The sequence below is a fragment of the Camellia sinensis genome, chromosome 2 (genome assembly GCF_055761805.1).
Source record: "Camellia sinensis isolate YWXY chromosome 2, ASM5576180v1, whole genome shotgun sequence".
NCBI lineage: Eukaryota > Viridiplantae > Streptophyta > Magnoliopsida > Ericales > Theaceae > Camellia > Camellia sinensis.
The window spans coordinates 172,059,228-172,076,459 of NC_138962.1; the positions used below are offsets into that span (position 1 = coordinate 172,059,228).

Here is a 17,232-nt window from a genome sequence, read left to right on the forward strand (position 1 = left end):
ACTTTTAAATATTTCTTTAATCTTTTTGTCCTTTACTAACATTCTGAAATCCTTACTTTGCATAGAGTAATGCTACATCTGCTTAAAATCTTACTAACAATCTTACTAAAAACATACATGTCCAAACATCATTGGATGTTTAAATGTCAATGTTTTTTTGACAACCAATTACATTTGTCGTCTTGTATTTTAAGTAAGATTGTTAGATGGAGAATACAATAAATAAATGCCTGAGAAATGAATATGTACAGGATCATTCTGATTGGAATAACTAAAGGAAAAATATACCCAGTAAAATCGGAGAGAGACGCTTATGAAGACCAACACGAGCATGATGCATCCATTGGGACTGTCACTAGCTAAGTACGAGAGGGCTGACAATACAATCAAAATAATATTGAAAGGGTGAAAAAAGTCACTCCATAGAAGATGCCACCAACTTGAAAAAGTATATTCTAGAGGAATATCAGGCCATTTTCCTTCAATCTTCTCTCAGCTTCAGTGAAGCTCAAACCTACAGGAAGTCGAACATATTAGTACCTCATTGAAGAAATGACACTTGGACTAGGTCATTCACATAGTAGAGGGTAACTTATTTCCTTTTGTAGGTCATTCACATAAATTAAATGCTTAAACAACTATGCACAACTCATAAGCAAAATTAAACAGAAATAACCATTATCTCTCTTGTTTCCAACAAAATGTTCCTGTTAAATTTTTAATAGTAATTGTAAGAGAAAATATATTACAGGTGAAAACATACATACTTTTAAATGTTTTATTCTGAGTACAAACTTATAATGCATACTAGCTATAGAAAAAAGTGTTTCAGCTACAGTATCACTATAGCAACACAAATTAGAATGAGCAAGAACAAACCTTTTTTCCCTAGCTGGTATCTATTTTCTGCTGGCCTACCTACTGAAAGTTAATTGGTGCCAAGGACTCTATTACTTACTTCTAATCACAAACAGTACTACATGCATCATTTAGTTTGAACTCTCCATAAATATAACAGACAGGAAATCAATTAAGCCTCATCTTTGCATCTCAGGATGACAAAGTAGAAAACATGTTAAATTTGCAACAAAGTTTTCAAAGAGAAATTTATTGTATCTAGAAAATAGTGTCAATATTTCCTTTGAATAAACTGTATACTAAAATATAAAATCAGAACTTGATTAAAGTGAATGTAATAGGATTTTGGCATGTCGCTGCAGAGTACTTTCTATTCAAGGTTGCAACTGGTTTACTATTCTTCCAACAATTAAAGATGTTTTTGTTAGTAGACATTACTAATGATTATAAACTACATAAAGATAGGTTAATTGGTTATTAGAGTGTTCATATGCGAAGGATCACATCACAACTAGTCTTCATGCAAAGTGGTGGATCCAGAAATCATAATTGGAGAGGAGCCTTAAACTGACCTTCATTAGTTCATTGGTTTCCTAATGAATTTCCTTGTCGAAATAGGTTGTTCCATGCCTCCAAATTTCACAGCCTATAATATAAAATTATAAAATTAAGGTCACATATATTTGCTAGCATTGTGGGGTGTGAGAAAATATCAAGGAGTTGTGTTTGTTTCACCATTGTAATTGTTCTATTATTAGTGGATTGCTTCTCACTCACCGTGGATGTAGACATATGAGCCAAATCACGTAAAATCTTGTGTTTTCTATTTTTCTTGTGACCATTCTATTTTTATTTTATTTGCTTCCATAGCTTGGGTGGGATTTATTCCAAACAATATCTAAATAAATATAATTTTTATATATATAACTCATTTAGAATGACATAACAGTTGTGTTTTTATAATTACAAGCTACAATGATCTATGTTTTGACTCAAAACAAAAAGATTACAAATATTACCATGATGAAAAATGATAGGATCACAAATAACCACATTAATTTTTTGCTTCTCACTCAGAGGTTGCCTAACATTAGACCACTTAATTCTATCGCCTTAGACCTAAGAATTTTTGTTAGTGCTTTAATTGGTGGGAAATCCAATGGGTAATCCCTAATAACTGAGAATGTGGAATCCTATTCCTTTTGCCTTGATGTGGAGTGTGTGGAAGTTAAGCAATAATTGCCTTTTCAATGGTCACCAAACAAATTTCAAAGAAATTAGGTAGCCTTTGGTTCACTATAATGAAATAAAATGGGAATAAATATTTGTTTATTCATTCCCATGAACCAAATAGAACATTAGGGAGTTGATTATGTTGCGGATCGTGGGCACACCAGGGGACACTCACAAGCAAAAACACAAGAGTTTTAACGTGGTTCGGCAAACCGGCCTACGTCCACGGGAGCGATGTTGTTATATATCAACAAATGGAGGAGATTACACACTCTCAACTCACTGTCTCTCTATATAACACACTCACTCACACTCTCTTACAAACAGAAAATAGCTCTCACTAGCTCTCTCTGTTTTGTGCCTTTCTCTCAGCAATGTGTTTTGCCATTTGCCCTGTCTACAACTCACCATCACCATTCCATTTTATACACCTTGGAGTAGGTGGGAGTGCCATTGGGTAGCCTCCATGCTTGACTTCGGCAGCCTCCTTCTTTGACATGGTTGGTAGCCTACTTCCTTGTTGACCAACCAAGGTGTGTTCACAAGACAATTTCCCCTTCACATGGGGTGAATTCAACAAATCACCCCCTCAACCCATGTGAGGTGATCCACTGCACACACTGCTGCTAATCTTGTCACGCCCAAATTCAACAAAGTCTGCATCTCTTCACTGAGATGCTTGCACCCCCTTGCCTGGAGTGCCCGGCACCCCCTCACTGGGGTGCCATGCAAAGCTTTACTTTGCAACTCTTTGAGATGGCATCTCTCCCTTCCATCCAGTCTTGGAGAGATCCCAATATGTCTCTAATTCAGGAGCAAAAGAAACTTTCTTTCCTGGGACATGCTTTGCTGTCTTGGTCTCTTTGCTCTGAGCTGTCTTTAAAATTGGCCGCAATGGCTCCGTCTTGTGCACCTCCGAACTGCCTCCATGCGTTCTTGTACACTTTGGTTGCCATGTCTGCTGGGCCCTATGTCTCTTCTGTGCATGTCTTGTACGTCTTGCCCGGTAAGTGACAGTAGCTCCGTCTGTCACAACCTTCTCCACAAGCCTGTACAGATTCCCCTCCAGTCGTCCATGTAGCATCACCGTATCTCCATGGATGACTTTGAGATTTCCTTTGCTAGATGTGAAGCTATAACCTTTCATGTCTAGCATACTTAAGGAAATTAGATTCTTCTTCAGTCTTGGCACGTGTCGGACTCCATCCAACGTGAAAATTTTTCCATCTTCCATTCTCAGCCGTACTGTTCCCATGCCAACAATCTTACTCACAGTGTTGTTAGCCACTCGAACAATACCTCCATCCTTGGCTTGGTAGGTAGAAAAAAGTTTCTTATCCATGCATATATGATATGTGCTTCCGGAATCTAAGATCCAGTCAGGTTTCGTCATACTCGACGAAACTGTAAATGCATACTCATCCTTAGCATTTACTGCAGCAGCGACATTTGATGAGCTCGCCTGTTCCTTTTGTGCTTTGTCCTCCTTGAGCTTTGCACAGTCTTTTATGAGGTGATCCTCCTGATCACAGTAATAACACTTTCTCCTGAAGCCTGACCTTGATTGCGAACGTCCTCTTGATTTGGATCTACCCCGTCTATCATTGGACCTACCTCTGCCTTGCTCATTTTCTGAGGCAACCATGGCATTTCCTTCTGGGTGTTTGCTACTGCTACCTTCCTGTTTCTTCATCGACTCATGAGAAATGAGCGTAGCAATCACCTCATCCAGTCCAAGAGCATCCTTCCCGTACAATAGAGTTGTCCTGAGATGCTCATATGATGCAGGTAGAGAGACCAGCAAGATCATAGCCCTATCTTCCTCCTGGGTCTTGTCTCCAATGGTGTCCAATTCCATTGTGATCCTATTGAACTCGTCCAGATGTTCTGTGAGGTTCGCACCTTCTGGCATTCTAAGTGTATATAGCTGCCTCTTTAGAGATAACCGGTTTGTTAAAGATTTTGACTTGTACCTCATCTCTAACTTTGCCCATAGCTCCGCCGGATCTACTTCACTGATGACTTCCCGGAGTGTGTTGTTCCCGAGATACAACTGAATTGTACTGTTTGCCAATTCCCTCAACTCCTCCCACTTGTCATCCTTTATGTCTTCCGGTTTGTTGGACTTTTTGAGAAGAGCTTTCACCAGACCTTCTCGTGTTAAAATGTTTTTCACCCTTTGCTGCCACAGGGTAAAGTCATTACTACCATTAAAAGGCTCAATCATGAAACTTGCGCCTTTTCCTGCCATTGTAAATTTCTTCCCTTTTTAAAGAAATTCTGATTTAAGAATCTGACCGTACGGATGGGTCCGGAATATTTCAAATAGTTGGAACGCACTATTGGATCGCCAAAAAACGGACTCCGAATGGCCTAGATCTAGCCAAAAGAGTTTGAATGCCTCCGATTCAAAAACTAACCGTACGGATGTGTCCGGAATACTCCAAATAGTTGGAACTCACTATTGGATCGCCAAAAACGGACTCCGAATGGCCTAGATCTAGCCAGAACAGTTTCAACGGTTCAGATTTGCTGAATCTGGTGCGCCTGAGAAGCACCAGATAATTCCTCCGGATTAGCAGGTCAACGGCTCGGTCAACGGCGCAGGAGCGCGGTCAACGGCGGCTCAGCGGCGCGGCTTGGCTCGGCGCAGGATGACGTCAGCCTGACGTCAGCTTCACGCGCGCCCCCACTCGTCTTCTTCCTTCGTCGGCGCGTGGGGCGCGTGTGTGCGAGTGGTCTTCACTCGCGATATTCAGGTGGCGCGTGGAGGCGCGTTACACCTCCGATTGGCCTGTGGTTTGAAGTTTTGGACTCCTCTCCTCTTGGCCTTCCTCCTGGTATGCTCAAAAGTGGATTTCGACCACTTCGAAATCTGGACACTTTCGGAAAAAACTCGATTTTTCTCCACCCGGGCTCTGATACCAATTGTTGCGGATCGTGGGCACACCAGGGGACACTCACAAGCAAAAACACAAGAGTTTTAACGTGGTTCGGCAAACCGGCCTACGTCCACGGGAGCGATGTTGTTATATATCAACAAATGGAGGAGATTACACACTCTCAACTCACTGTCTCTCTATATAACACACTCACTCACACTCTCTTACAAACAGAAAATAGCTCTCACTAGCTCTCTCTGTTTTGTGCCTTTCTCTCAGCAATGTGTTTTGCCATTTGCCCTGTCTACAACTCACCATCACCATTCCATTTTATACACCTTGGAGTAGGTGGGAGTGCCATTGGGTAGCCTCCATGCTTGACTTCGGCAGCCTCCTTCTTTGACATGGTTGGTAGCCTACTTCCTTGTTGACCAACCAAGGTGTGTTCACAAGACAATTTCCCCTTCACATGGGGTGAATTCAACAGATTAAAGTTAGAGTGGCTTTATGGATCAATTACAACAGAGTTGAGGTGCCTTATGACTTGGTATCAAATTTGTCAAAAATTAGATCTATGGGAAGTTTGAGTAGGTAGTTTCAGGGAGAACTTTAACTTGAGCTTGGCATATAAACAAACATGTAATAGGCAATCTGAATAAATATCTTGGATGGCTTTGGAAAGTTGAAAAGGCAATCTACAAGAATCTAACAATAACCACACTTGACTATAATTATAGACAATAGGCAAGAATTTAGTTGGCACTTATTCATGTTTCAATGTCAAGTAAGAATCTGAGTTCTATTATTGAAAAGTAAGACGCTGACTATAATTACAGAACTCATTATAGCATTATGATCATTAAAAGTCAAAATTTGAGCAAACAATTCAACCACAAAAATCAACAAGCTAATGAATCACCACCATTTTCCTAATTTTGCAGAAAACAAAGACCTTGAGAGATAGCGTACTGTTGTTCGTCATCGAAAGCAGGGGTAGTGAGCAACCAGGGTGTCAAAGCAATACACCAAGATTTCCCTATTTGCCGACGCCATTTTTTTCTTCCTCTCAAACGATTCTCAAAGAAATTAAAACCAACAATGGATCAGATTGATATGTTTAAGCAACAATAATTGATCTCACAATTGGTATAGAGATTATTATATATATATCAATCGATTAGAGAGAGGAAGATAAAACCTTGCAATGCGAGGAGTTGCGAGGAAGGAGCCTCTGATTGAGCTTCCATGGGTGATGGATCTCAGGCGACGGTGACCAACAACGAGGTTAATTGGTGCTCCAGTTGCCGGTGACCGCGAGGGAGGGGAGAGAAGCAGTGGAGAGCGAGAGTCAGAGGGGGAGAGAGAGAGAGAGAGAGATGCAGAAGATGGAAACCAAATATATATATATATATATATATGCCCGTTTGGTAGAGTAGTGGGAAAGTGATTATGGCTTGTAATTTAACAGTTTATAACTTATAACTGTGAACATAAGTTAGAAATAAGCTCTACCAAACAGGGCCATATATCACACCATTAGCAACTAAATATTTTTAGTCACCAATTAATTTTATAAATCCCTCCCAAATTTTAAATGTCTCCCTCCAAATATTTTAATTTTTTGGCGATGAAAATATCTTTTTGTTACTGAAAATAAGTTTTTGGCGACCAAACTTTTAGTCGCTAAAGATAAAAAATAATTTTTTATTTTCCATTCGGTAGCTAAATGGTTTTAGTAACCAAAACTCAATATACGACGACTAAAATATTTTTTTGTTGCTAAAAATATGTTTTTGGCGACCAAATTTTGGTCGCCAAAGATAAAAAATAATTTTTTATTTTATACTCGGCGACTAAATTGTTTTAGTAGTCAAAACTCAATATACGGTGACTAAAATATTTTTTTATTGCCAATTCTTTTATTTTTGGCCACCAAATTTTTTTTAGTCGCCAATAATCAATATAACCCGACCAAAAAAAATTAGTAGCTAAATATTGTATTTTTGCCGATGAAAAAAAATTTTAGTCGTCAATTCCATAATTTTTGGTGACAAAATTTTTTTTAATAGTCAATTTTGATAGTCAAATGCACATTTTGTTGTAGTGAGTGATAATAATTGTGTTGATGATGGGGGGCTAATGTAATGGAGATTAAAAGGGAGTGACCACTAATGTAATGATTGTGGTTGTTGTTTCAGAGGGTTATAGTAGTTGTTGTAGGGGTGGTGATCATAACAATGTTGACTGTAGTGGTGGTGATAAAATGATGGTGAAATGATATTGGTGGTTATAGCAACTGTGGTAATGATTGTGAAGGCAGAGGGTTATAGTAGTTGTTGTAGGGGTGGTGATCATAACAATGTTGACTGTAGTGGTGGTGATAAAATGATGGTAATGATTATGATAACAATGACAATGGTGATTAAGGGAATAGTCATGAGTCATGATTGTATACGTTGATACTTATGTATAAGTATCTATAAATTCAGTTAGAATTAAGTAAGTTTCTTATAACTTATATATATATTTTTTAACTTATATTTTAAGAGCCACTTAAATATTTAAGTGATATCATTTGTACTTATGAAATGGACTTAATTAATTTACACTTAATATATTTAATTTTAAAGAGGATTTATGTATAGGTCTTAATAGGTGGACTTATTTGTCTAATAGGCCCTATGATAATTAATGATATTTTTCATCGAACAATATTAATAAAACTTTACTAATTATAAGTTTTAGCGACAATTTGAAAAAATCGTCACAAAAAGTCATTAATATTCAACTTTTAGTGACAGTTTGAAAATTTTGTCACAGAAAAATGTTACTAATTGTAAGTTTTAGCAACAATTTATAAAACCGTGAGAGAGAGAGAAAAGTCACCAATTGTCAATGTTTAGTTACATGTGCAAAAAATCATCAGAAAAAATTATTTTTAACGATGATTTTACTAAAACCTATTTTCAATAGGATTTTATGAGAAATAAGTCTAACTATTAAGACCTATTAATAATTTATCCTAATTTTAAATGCTTAATTAGATTATCAATCATCACCTAATAATGAATTAAAAAAAGAGAGACAACATTTCAAAGTAGAATATGATAAAAAAAAAAAAAAACCCTTCAAAATGGAAAATTATGTGCAAAATAATACATATATATATATATATATATATATAAAGAGGGCCCAATAGTAGTGACCCATTGCTGCCTTTTAGGATGGCCTATATCCATCTAGGTAGTAGTGCAACTTTAACATATTTAAAACAAGCAAATTCAATACTAATTGAACCTTGGGTCCATAACAAAAGTCCAAAGTCCATAATAGAACTCCTAACTATCAATAACCATGGGGAGAGATGCACTTAGCCCTCATTCATCAATCCAATATATATATATATATATATATTTTTCCTTTTAACTTTTTTTAGTTTGTTTTCCTTTGTTAAGGCTGGAAAACGGGTGTCTTCAAATTGACATTATCCACACGTATTTGTTTGCTTCCTGACATTATCCACTCATATTTGTTTGCTTCATACCAAAACCTCTCTCTCAAGGAACCTCAATTATGATACTAACTTTTGAGTGTCATCTAAAGTCCTACACAGTTTGGTAGCCCCATTAGGAAGCTACTGTAACCCGTTTGGGCATGTTTGATTGGATGGATTAGAGCATGAGATTAGGATTATTAATCTGTGGGTCTCATTATCCTATGTTTGTTTTAACATTTTGGTTTAGGATTATTAATCCAATGGATAATTAATCCAACAAATTTGTAGGATTATTAGTAATGGGGTAGGGGTAGGATTATTAATCCAATGGATAATTTATCCTATTAATCCAATTGGATAGTGAATACCACACTAATTTTGATAGTATTATTAATACCTCACTATTAGTCTTGTGAATCAAACATGGCCTTTGTTTATGCACATACATTTCATCCAATCAATGTATAATTTCTTGTTCAAGTTCCAAAAAAAAAAAAAAAAGAAATGCATAATTCCCTGTTTACGCTTCACATATTTATTTTGAATGTATAATTTCCCGTTTACGCTTCACATATTTTTCACAATAATACGAGATAATTCAATGTGCAAGATTTACGTTAAAATAAAATCATTACGAAATTTATTAAAGCAGAAGAGTACAATTACTATTTTAACGTTCTGTTTATTTGGGTGGAAAACATATTATAAAAAATATTTTTCGTATTTTCTGATATTGTTACAATGGAATACGAAAGTTAATAGAAAATATTTTTCATGATTAATGAAAAATAAGCCTATTTGAGTATAAAATGTTTTCTACTTTTAAAATGTAGAAAACATTTTATGGACTAAATTTTTACCAATATCAACACACTACTACCACTACTCACACCTCCACCACCACACACTACAAGATAAAGCACAATTGACAACTAAATTTTTAGTCGCCAAAAGTCTGTTTTTAGTCGCCGAAAATCGAGTTTTTACTTTCAGCAACTAATTTTTTTAGTCGCTCGTTTTGTCGTGTATATATGGTCGCCGGAGGTATTGGCGACTAAAATTTTTTTAGTCGGCAAAAAATAGCTCTTCAGCGACCAACGATTTAGTCGCCAATAGTGATTTACACTTTTTAAAATCACACATTTAGTGACTAATCTTTTAGTCGCCAATAGTCCATGAATCGCCGACTAAACCGTTTAGTCGCCCAAAATATTTTAGTTGCCAAAGGTGCTTCCGTGAAAAAAAAAAAAAACCAACTTTTGTGCTTTTTTTGTGATTCAAACCGCCAACCTCTCCCACATTCTAAACCTTTAGCCACACACTCTCTCCACTATGCTACTACAATACCACATAAATATATATGCAACATATATTATTTATATACTATATTGACCCGTATTAATATCTAGCTATATATATATAAATAATTATTTTTATTCAATATAATTTATGTAAAAAATAAATTATTTACTAAAAAAAAATTAGATCACTTTTGGCGACTAAATCTATTTTTTAGTCGCCAATTGTATAGTTTTGGCTACTAATTATATTTTAGTCGCTAAAAAAATTCATTCCCGCAGAAAAACCTCCACTTTTGGCGACTAAACTGAAATTTAGTCGCCAAAACCTCTACTTTGGGTGACTAAACTGCATTTTAGTCGGCAATTCTTGACTTTTAGCGACTAAATTTTTTTTAGTAGCCAAAAAGCTTCACTTTTGGCTACGAAATTGATTTTTGTCGGTAAAACACGTATAATCAGCGACCAAACTATTTTTTAGTCGCCAAAACTTATACTTTTGGCTACTAATTGTTTTTAGTCGCCAAAAAATTATCTTTTGGCTTCTAGAATTTTTTTAGTCGCTAAAACCCCTATATTCGACGACTAAACTGACTTTTGGTCGCTAAAACCCCTACATTTGGCTACTAAACTGTTTTAGTCGCCAAAAGTGAACACTTTTGGCGACTAATTCCATTTTAGTCGCCAATTCTGCTATTTTCAGCGACGAAAAATCAATTTCTAGTCGCGAAATCTGCTTTTTCTTGTAGTGACACCACCATCACCACAGTAGCCGCCACCACTACAAGAAATTACACTTTTGGCGACTGAATTTTTAGTCGCCAAAAGGTTTTCCCGACTAAATAGTTAGGTCGCCAACTTGGTCGCGAAAAGACGGTCGGGAAAGGTATTGGCGACTAAAAATATTTTAGTCGCCAAAAGTCCTAAATTGGTGACTAAACAAGTAGTCGCCAAAAGTAAAAGGTATTGGCGACAAAAAAAACTTTAGTCGCTGAAAGGCTAAATTGGCGACTAATTTTTTACTCGCCAAAAGCTTACAATTAAATTTGACATCACATTTTCAGCTACTAAAATTTTTGTCGCCAAAACTTATTTATTTATTTTTTTTAGCTACTAAATCATTAGTCACCTAAGTCTTTTCTTTTTAAATGGCTACTAAATGTTTAGTCGCCAAAAGGTTTGCTTCCATTTAATTCTTTTTTTAGCTACTAACTATTTAGTCACTAAAAATATTTAACTCCATTTTTGGCTACCAATTGTTTAGTCGCCAAAAATATCATTTTATATTTTTTTTATTTTAATTAATTTGTCCACAACCTGTATGTATCCCACGCTACCTATAACAGGTATACAAACAAAACAATACATACATATTATCACCCATTCCACAACACGTATTTCATTTACAATCATCCAAAAAAGAGAATAACTTTTAATGTCAAATTTCATACAAACCAAGTATATTCCAACTGAAAATAATAATTTCATACATAAAAAGTAGTACAAAAACCATGTCCTTCGTAGACAAAAAAGGAATATCTACAATTCCACGCCAAAAATATCTGTAAAAAAAAAAATTATCACTAGTATTGACCGAATAGCATTGGCATATTTGAAATTACAAAAGAAAATTATATAATGCAAAATCTTTGCATTACCCTTATGGGTCTTCTCAAGCAAATAGCACCCAAAAGATGGAGATGTGAAAACCCTCTTGTACATGTCTGTCTGTGAGTTCCTTCTTAACCTTTTCAGTCTTAGGCTGTTAAAAAAATTCACAAAATAGTGAGATTCACATAAAATTACAATTTTCACCCACTTTATAATATGGCATTCACTAAAATAATATTCCAAAAATTAATACCCACTTTCAAGTGAAAGTGACTAATTGAAATAAGAACTTGGCCTTCTACAGCTCAAATGAACCTATAGTTATGATTTTTCTCAAATGTTCCACACTAAGAATGACCAAATTTTAGCTAAGGAATATGCATGACATTTTTCTTCAGAATATATGTACACATAAAAACTGGAGAGCATTTGTGTGCCAAAAAACAAGTAAACCTCAACTTTTGCTAGTCTCTATGCAGCCTACACATATCCAAACTATGTTATCAAGTTTAATTTAGGGAGATCAAAAACAAAAAAAAAAAGGGCAATGCATAGGGGAACAGTTTCAGCTGCAATGCCTAATCTTAATTCTTCTGTGTGCCAAAATCGCTCTCACTATTGCAGAGCTCCAGTTGAAAGGCATAGAAAACCAACAGAAGGATGACCACTATGACCATTTTGGTTCAAGATGGTGAATAAATCATCTGAGTGGCCCAGTCATGTTTTGCACAACGGGCACCGAGCACCCATGTTGAGTATCAAGCACTATGGATTGCGTTGGAATGGCCAGCAGTTGTAGGCATAGGTTCACCAGTTTCACGAATTAAACAGTGCTCATGTCCAGTTTGTCTAGGACGGAAGACAATAAGTGTAATATCAAAGTGGTTTGTATGATATTAGTCCAATTAATGAGCTACAAATTAGTTTGCTATTAGATAACACAACACATTATCAGGTAATATATCAAAGAGAGAAGAACATATCAAATAGAACACAATTAGAATTGAGAATACCTGGTGAAATTCAAGAAGGAGATTGTTGCTGGTAAGATATCTCTCAACTGATAAAGCAACAATGCATCTTGAACTAGCTACAGTTATGGCTTGCCTCTATTCATGGTCCTATACAAAGATTAAGAAACTGAAATACGAAATAGTCTCAAATAATTACAAGTTCAATGACAAATACAAATATGTAAGAGCTAGATATATATGTTGAGTCCATACCCTAACAGATTAAACTTTTGAGGCAACTGGTTGCTTAACATGTTACTAGAGCTTTAGTTCTAGACATCACACATTCAAATATCATTGTATTTGTTTGTACCTTATAATATGTTTGTCAGTGTGTCAGTTTAGCTTGTGTTAATTTGTATTTTCATGTTGGATAAGGGGTCACAAATAAAGGGAGGGTGTGAGAGCTTAAAAATGTGTTGGGCTTATTTCTTAATAGGTTAAGCTTTTAGAGCAACTAGTTACATTACAAAACCCAAAGAGTATCATGAAAATTCTTATCAAACTGGGATTTTATTCATCTCTTCAATCAAATATATGAATTGGGCAAGTGTCCCTACAGCAGGTAAAACTAACTTGTTCTACACCTGTACTTAAGTCATGGCCTAATCCACACCTCATTCAAACTAAGCCAACTCGCAAGAAGTACATACTTAAACGGCAAACCTTTAAACCAAATGATAAACTTTTATATACACTAAAATGTTGTCCTTGGTAATAAAGAAATAGAGAAAAAAAACTATAAAAGCGACAAATAATTAACAAAGTAAAAAAGCAATAAAGAACCAATGGAATGAACATATATTATGTGTCGATAGTTGACTTCACAAAAACAGCTCATACACTACCCCGTGAGATCACCTCATGAGTGCATTATGAGGCATTGATGGTGATTGTAGGAATCTCCTTATATGGGACACTATATATATTTTAATCAAAGGGTTTGGTGCTAAATTTTTCCTCAAAACAAAAAAATTAAGGTACAGAACACTAATGCACATTGATTCAATGACCCGAATGGAAGAGTAAAATGGACCAAAAGGAAACCAACCAATCAAACCCATGAGACAAAAACCACAAATTCGACTAGAAACAGGGTCAAGGTGAAAAAATGTAACAAAAACAGTGCAGGAATCATTGTTGTGAACACGGAAAGCAATCAACGTGCAGAAACTTGCAGAAAATAAATAGGTTTTGAATGATTTTATTTATTTATTTATTTTGATTATTCAAGTCCAGTTGATGAATTTCCATACAGTTGTTTCACAGCTACTGCCAAATTGAGCTAAATTGCTACTTTCACTATAAATCAATATAATCAATTATGACAAATTTGAAGACCCATCTTACTATAGGACCCAAAAAGGCGAACCATGCTCACTAGTAGTCTAGTACTAACAATAGCATAACCAACAACATGCAGTAGCAGCTGGAATCTTAATATTTGTGTATCACAATGCTTTCTAGTTTGTATCATGAACCCAACATTTTATTTAGCTTTTCTTCTTTTTCTTTTTCCTTTTTTCCCTTTGTTTTAGGCATTCTTCTCTGGAAATTTGTCACTTACCCAAGCAAACCTAAGTTTGGAGACTTCACACCAAGACCAAAACTGTATATTGTTGAATTGATCTTAATTTTCACTTTTTTAGAACTCGTATCAGCACACACAATACTAGAGTTAATCAAAGAAACAACAAATGATTGACCGAACCCAAAACTATGGAACTAACAGATTTCAAAATTCTATGAAACATTGAAGCAAACATCTGGCGGGTGACATAGAAAACATCAGATTTTCAATATTAGAAATAGAGGAAACACTAGTTTATGTGTAAATTGAAATCCCAAATAAACAGAAAGATCAATGAATGTGTATAAATTGACAAACGGGTGTTAGAGAAGGGACCGAGAGTGACGACCTGAGAGAATGCCTGCCAGAACTGAATAGATTTGATAGAGTCCACCACCGTTGTCACTTCAATCAATCCCTTTGTTCTTTCGATCTTGTTCTTCTTCTTCTTCGTCGAATTACACCAACTTCTTTGCATGTTGTGATTGTTGAACCCTCCTCGTGATAAGCCTAGTCTACTCACGCGTTTACTCTTCTCCTTCTGATTTCTCCATTTTTGTTTGGTTTGTTTGGGTGAGAGAGAGAGAGAGAGAGAGACGGTGGTCTACGGTGAAAAGAGGTGGGTGATGTTTGGTTGTGAAGGAGCATCTGTGTGAGAGAGAACAATCTGTTTTGTCTAAACAGAGAACTATCTGTTTTGTCTAAAATTTTCACACCTTTGGCGACCAAATTGGTTTTTTTGTCGGCAAATGTTAATTAATTTCATAAATCCCTCCAAAATTTGAAACATTTCCCACCAAATATTTTAGTTCTTTGGTGACCAAATTTTTAGTCGCCAAAGATAAAAAATAATTTTTTATTTTTACATTCAGCGACTAAATGATTTTAGTAGCCAAAACTAACTATTTGGCTACAGAAAAAAATTTTAGTCGATGGAAATATATTTTTGGCTACCAAATTTTTGGTCACCAAAGAAAAAAAATAATTTTTTATTTTTACATTCGGCGACTAAATGGTTTTAGTAGCCAAAACTAACTATTTGGCGACAAAAAAAAAATTGTCGCCAATTCTGGTATTTTTAGGGACTAAATTTTTTTTAGTTGCCAATAATGAATATATCCTGACTAAAAAAAATTAGTAGCTAAATATTGTACTTTTGCCAACTAAAAAAATTTTTAGTCGCCAATTCCACAACTTTTGGCGACTAAATTTTTTTTAGTCGCAAATTTTAATCGCCAAAAGTACATTTTGTTGTAGTGCACCATCACCGTCACAATCACCACCGCCATCGCCCCACCACCTCTACCTCTACCTCTACCTCTACCTCCACCCTTGTTTCACCACTAGCACCACCAAACATAGACAAATATTTACTCTAGAAAATATTTATGAGAAAATTTTTTAGTAAAAATTAGAAAATATTTTCAATCCAAACAAATGCCACATAAGAGTAATTTTGTTCATTTTAGTTCTAAGTAGTGGCAAAGTCAATTGAGAGTCAAAGCAGTGCGTGTCCCGTCTCAATTTTACAAAAATAACATTTTTAGTTGTTGTAATAAACATTTCCAATTTGTCTTTAAATTCTCATATATCGTATAGCTCATCTTTCTTTTTTTCTTTTTTGATAAAATAAAAAAAGAAGAAAAGAAAAACCTCTAATTAAGTTGTCTGTATAAATGGTTTTTCTGAAAAATCTACTTTAATATATTCTCTATCACTCTCTCAATTTTTATGGTGCGGTTCAAGTATTTTTGAATGAATCGAAATTCATATACTTGTTAGTGCAGTGTATTGAGCATTTTAAAGTTATTATATGAGTTTTATTTTAATTTGAAGTTACTTTCTTGGGGTTATTTGATGTAATTTATTTAAGCTACATATAGTTTTTTTTTTTCTTTTTCTTTTTCCCTAAGTGTCTGTTAGACTGTTTAGTGTAATTTATCTTTACAGTTTATTAGACAGAAATAACTTAAATAAATTGAAAAAATCTTATTATTTAGAAGTTGAGAAAAAAATGTTTTTGATTTCGACTTTCTAATTATCACTTTTTAATTTATAATAAGTTACACCAAATATGTTATTTCTCCTAGAATTACAGTCGTGTGTCTTCTTTGGATGTCATGAATCGGCATCAAGTTTGACAAAGAATGATCCATCTGAAAATTCCCCTCATTTCAAGCTATTTTTAGTTGTCTTAAAATAAATTTCTAGCTCTGCCTTCCAAGACATCAACATTTAAGTTAGATTAGATTGATATGAAACACAACAAAACCAGAACCTCAACACAAGCAGGCCATAAAGGAGCATCTGCATCTTGAAGAGGTAAAGAAAAAGGACCAAAAAAGAAAAAACTATATCGGTTGTAAAGTGAGAACTCTCAATCATCAAAATCTCAACTGTAACAAAAACTATTAAAGGAGACAAACTTTGATACAGTCTATTAATTGGTTTTAGTTATCTGCATCTAAGTGAACTTTACAGCACTGGTGGTGGAATAAAGATATGCCAACTCGTAAGTTGCTTAATAATTATCCTCTGTTAGTTCAATTTGACAATAAAAAAATTGGGTAAGTTACACTTTACCCTCTTTATGATTCATTATTTCTTACTTTGATTTTTAAAGTTTATTTTTTTCATTTTGACCCTTCATGTTTTAAATTTTTTCTAATTTACTCTAAAAAATTAGACAAAAAATGACACATTAACAGTCATATGGTATAAAAATATTTTATTATATATACTTTACACTTCTAGCATAAATTCAAACAATAATTGTTATGTGGCAGTTAATATGTTATTTTCTACCTAATTTTGAACAAAAATTAATTTTAAAAGTAAATTGGAAAAAACTTAAAATATGAAAGGATAAAGTGAAAAAAAAAAAAAACCAAAAAACCAAACAATAAAGTGTGATTTATTCTAAAAAAAAATTATGGGGGGCATAATGAGGGTGTACTTACATATGACATCTAAGTGATCCTTTTTTTTATAAAAAAAAAAAAAAAAAAAGGGCAAAATTTACTTTTTTATTTTTTATTTTTTGAGTAGGGCAAAATTTACTTTACTTCTTTATGATTCAAATATAAACAAAGAACTCTCTTCTAGTTTCGAACTAAAGTATTATGATTAATTTTTCCGTTAAAGATAACTGAAGATGTAACACACTCTCCCAAATAGAGAGTGGGTAATGCAAAAAAGGGGTGCTATTTGCCCCCACATTTTTATTTTGGCCTTTTATTGCTTTGAACCTTCACCCAGCAAAATGAAACCC

General features: G+C 34.6%; 2 long non-coding RNA genes across 4 annotated transcripts; both read right to left on the minus strand.

Annotated features, from left to right (window-relative positions):
* Positions 1–238: 238 nt before the first annotated feature.
* Positions 239–6,353, minus strand: LOC114297462 (uncharacterized). Its single transcript, XR_014362035.1, has 3 exons — positions 6,172–6,353; positions 5,926–6,049; positions 239–514 (listed from the first exon to the last, which is right to left on the minus strand). It is a non-coding gene; the product is annotated as an uncharacterized LOC114297462 (long non-coding RNA).
* A 4,763-nt stretch (positions 6,354–11,116) lies between these two features.
* Positions 11,117–14,718, minus strand: LOC114309125 (uncharacterized). Of its 3 annotated transcripts, none has more exons than XR_014362037.1 (3): positions 12,392–14,693; positions 11,426–11,529; positions 11,117–11,329 (listed from the first exon to the last, which is right to left on the minus strand). It is a non-coding gene; the product is annotated as an uncharacterized LOC114309125 (long non-coding RNA). The 3 variants fall into 3 exon arrangements; XR_014362038.1 differs by having other exon boundaries at positions 11,117–11,529; positions 12,392–12,518; positions 14,311–14,692; XR_014362036.1 differs by having other exon boundaries at positions 11,117–11,529; positions 12,392–14,718.
* Positions 14,719–17,232: the final 2,514 nt, after the last annotated feature.